Raw genomic sequence first — 4,750 nt, forward strand, 5'->3', positions numbered from 1 at the left:
ATCTCCAATTTCACTTCCTCATTTTTCCCTCCTCTCCTTAACCCTAACGGCAGCACCGCTGTCTCATCTATCTCTAAGGCTGAACTCTTTTCTCAAACATTCTGTAAAAACTCCACTTTGGACGATTCTGGGCATATTCCTCCTACTCATCCCCCCCTCTGACTCCTTTATGCCTGTTATTAAGATTCTTAAGAGTGATGTTTTCTATGCCCTCTCTGGCCTCAATCCTCAGAAGGCTTATGGACCTGATGGAGTGCCTCCTATTGTCCTTAAAAACTGTGCTTCTGTGCTGACACCCTGCCTGGTCAAACTCTTTCGCCTCTGCCTGTCAACATCTACCTTTCCTTCCTGCTGGAAGTATGCCTTCATACAGCCTGTGCCTAAGAAGGGTGACCGCTCCAATCCTTCAAACTACCGCCCTATAGTTTTACTCTCCGGTCTACCTAAAGCTTTTGAATAAATTCTTAACCGGAAGATTCAAAAGCACCTTTCCACTTATGACCTTCTATCTGAATACCAGTATGGATTCCGCAAGGGGCGCTCTACTGGCGATCTTCTTGCTCTCTTAACTGACTTTTGGTCATCCTCTTTTAGCTGTTTCGGTGAAACTTTCTCAGTTGCGCTAGACATATCGAAAGCTTTCGATAGAGTCTGGCACCAGTCTTTGCTTTCTAAACTGCCCTCTTTCGGATTCTATCCCTCTCTCTGTTCCTTTATCTCCAGTTTCCTTTCCGGCCGTTTTATCTCTGTGGTGGTAGACGGTCACTGTTCTTCACCTAAACCTATTAACAGTGGTGTTCCACAGGGCTCTGTCCTATCACCCACTCTCTTCCTGTTATTCATGAACGATCTTCTCTCAATAACAAACTGTCCTATCCACTCATACGCTGACGACTCCACTCTGCATTATTCAACTTCTTTCAACAGAAGACCCTCTCAACAGGAATTACATGACTCCAGACTGGTGGCTGCAGAACGCTTAACCTCAGACCTTGCTGTCATTTCCGATTGGGGTAAAAGGAACCTTGTGTCCTTCAGTGCCTCAAAAACCCAATTTTTCCACTATCAACTCGACACAATCTTCCAAACACCTATCCCCTATTCTTCAGTAACACTCAGCTGTCACCTTCTTCAACACTAAATATCCTTGGTTTATCCCTAGCTCAAAATATCAGCTGGAAACTTCACAGCTTTTCTCGCACTAAATCAGCTTCCTCGAGGTTGAGTGTTTTGTATCGTCTCCGCCAGTTCTTTTCCCCCGCACAGTTGCTTTCCATTTATAGGGGCCTTGTCCGCCCTCGTATGGAGTATGCATCTCACGTGTGGGGGGCTCCACTCACACAGCTCTTCTGACAGAATGGAAATGAAGGTTTTGTCTTATCAGCCTCCTCTTACTGATAGTCTTCTACCTCTTAAATTCCACCGCCATGTTGCCTCTCTATCTTCTATCGATATTTTCATGCTGACTGCTCTTCTGAACTTGCTAACTGCATGTCTCCCCCCTCCCTCGGCCTCGTCACACACGACTTTCTACTCAAGCTCATCCCTTTACTGTCCAAATTCCTTACGCAAGAGTTAAACCAGCATCTTCACTCTTTCATCCCTCACGCTGGTAAACTCTGGAACAATCTTCCTTCATCTGTATTTCCTCCTGCCTACGACTTGAACTCTTTCAAGAGGAGAGTATCAGGACACCTCTCCTCCCGAAATTGATCTCTCTTTCAGCCACTCCTCTGTACTCTTTTTAGGAGCAGTGATTAGCGGGCTTTTTTTTCATTATTGTTTTCTTTTTTTTTTGCCCTTGAACTGCCTCCTTTGTTGTAAAAAAAATGGCGGTAAGATAGTTTTATGGATAGGAAAAGAAGTTCATGGTAGGCGGTGGCTGAGTGGTTAGCGTGCTGGGCTCGCATTCACCACGCCATGGGCAACGTCGGCTCGAATCCCCATGCTACCACCTGGGATTTTTCAGTCACCGCCGAGTGGCCTAAGACTACGCACATGCTGTCCAGAAGACCACCCATCAACCCGGACTCTAAAAAAAACCGCCCAGTGAATCAAGAATGAGTTCCGGGGGGCAGCATGAGCCAAGCATAACTGGCGCAGCTATAAAAACTGCCTGCGCCATGACGGGCTTGGGCCTACCATCTGGCCCCTGAAGAAAGCCTACCGGCACTATAGGCGGGGATGTCAAAAAAGAAAAAAAAAGAAAAAAAAAATCTCAGGAGCTTCCATGAGTAGGCCGTCTGGCCGCTTGTAGTAGTCCCCTTATATCCACGTGTGTCCTTTGTTTGTTTTAGCAGTAGCAGGAGTGTGTCTTAATCAGTAGGAGGAGGGTAGGAACTTGGTTAACGAAGAACTGCAATTTATAAATAGAGGAGTTCTTTTTTTCTGTGTGAGGCCGGAGGATGGAGGACGGGTAGAACGAGGGGTTGTAATAAGGAAATAAAGGTAAAGTTGGGAGCATGAGCTATAGCTGCGCGTGGCGGCGGTGCTCATCTCCCTTTGACCCTGTGGTGGGAGAGAACCCAGTCATCCGACACAAGGCCAGTGTGACATCCGAGTTACCACAGTTTATCATCCCCAGGTTTCCAGATTTCTCTAGAGGTACCTATTTATCGACCATCCCAAAAAGAAGGATGAGCATCTGATTGTGCTGAACCACTGCCCATGCCAGATTCTAACCCAGGCTCGCAGATTCGTACTTAGGGACGCAAACCAATGCACTGCGGAGGAGTTAATAAGGACATGTTTAGGTTTTATTACATTCCATATAGCATGAGACAGACAGGCATTGGCAGTACATGAGACCGCAATAAGGAAATGGTTGGGTTTTATTGCACGTCAAGTAGAATTCCGCTGCAGGCAAGGCCGCGCTCGGTGAGGGATTGCAATACAGAGTGGAAGTGTTTAGTTTTTATTTAAAATACATATATACCCTGTACAAACAAACACATACATTCAACCCTGTTATATAAAAGTAAGAATTTTGGCATCAAACACGTTGCCTTCCCGTTCTGTCTTTACACTTTGGACATCCACTAACGACGACACAGATATAGACACAGACGCAGCTTCATCCCTGTTGTATAAAAGTAAGAATTTTGGCAGCATACGTGTTGCCTTCCCGCTCTCTCTTTACGTCTCCGGCATCCATTGACGACGACACACAGACAAGGACACAGACGCAACTTTGGCACTCTACTGGTAAGGGAAATGACCACTTGATACGCATGATCAAGTTTCCATTCAGGTTACACACAAGGGCAGAGACAAAAGAACACTTAAGTTTGAAAAAGAGGGAAAATTCAGCGAAATGGACCACTCACTCAGTTTGTTCTGTCTAACACACAATAATAACGAAGAGTTTTGTTGGTAGAAAGACAGAGTACTCAGTGAAATTGGTTATACGCAGGGGTAGTAAGAAGAACAGTTAAATATGACAAAGAAATAAAGCTCATTGAAATGTACTATTCCCTCTGTAGGTTCTGTCTAACACTCAGTAATAGAAATGAGTTTTTTTTTGTGGCCAAGAATAAATAATGAAAGAGTATTAAGTGAGATGGGCCATACATTTGTAGGATCTATTATTCAGTATTTTCACACACACTTTACAAAATATGCATCAAGAATAAGGGAGCGAAGAACATGGAAGGAAATGACGGTACAAACTATATATCATACCAGGCTTACTGAAGGTAAAGACAAAGAGACGAGGGAAGAGGTACACCTAGGAAGGGAAGAGGTGGGTCACACACTTCAGCAGACACTCTCATCACACATACAAACACACTTAACACAATCTAACGTCACTAAAGAAGAGATACAAAAACACTGGCTCGGGGTGTATGTACAAGTATGTAAAGCTATAAAATATAAGAATAATCTATTAGTGTACCTACGAATATCTATATACATAAAAACACGCGGAGACACACGAAAAAATATATATTAAAATTTATCCTCTGAAGTTGAACAAGTGAATGGCACGGTGCGGCAGGCGAAGACGTGGGTGAATAAATAAATAAGACAACATCATTACTCACAGGTGCGACTTTCTATACCTGTCTGTCACCTTTACACGTCCGGACGAAGGTGAGACAGGTGGAGGACGGGAGGGAGAGAGGGATGAGGGATGAGGCACGAAAGAAGAGAAGGGAGGGATGAAGGGAGAACTGGATGAGGCATTGTAGGAGAGGAGGGAGAGGGAGAGAGGGAGAAAGGAAGGGAGGGAGAGAGGGATGAGGGATGAGGCACGATAGAAGAGAAGGGAGGAATTTAAGGAGAACTGGATGAGGCATGGTAGGAGAGGAGGAGAGGGAGGAGGGAGGAAGGAAGGAGGAGAGGGATGTGGCCCGGGAGTAGAGGAGGGAGGAGAGGGAGAGAAGGAGAAAGGGAGAAGGTATTGAGTGGAAAGTTTTATTTTATTGCACCTAGTTACTGACACACACACACACACACACACACACACACACATACACACACACACACACGACACAATGAGACCCTCCCTATTTCTGTTCTCCCCTTCATCCAAATCTTCTCCACCAGGTAATTTTAGAAACACCTGAACACTGAGAGAGGAACAGGGGAGGGGGAGGGTAACAGTTAAGCTTATTAGTCTTGTCATCGGAAGTCTTTCTCGAACAATAGATAACAAACTACACCGGGTTAGGTTATTAGGTATTATGATTTGTTATGGTTTACGTGCAAGGTCGTAACGCCGGTGAGATGTCTTGAAGGGCGTTTAGAG

The sequence above is a fragment of the Eriocheir sinensis genome, unplaced genomic scaffold (genome assembly GCF_024679095.1).
Source record: "Eriocheir sinensis breed Jianghai 21 unplaced genomic scaffold, ASM2467909v1 Scaffold800, whole genome shotgun sequence".
Lineage (NCBI taxonomy): Eukaryota > Metazoa > Arthropoda > Malacostraca > Decapoda > Varunidae > Eriocheir > Eriocheir sinensis.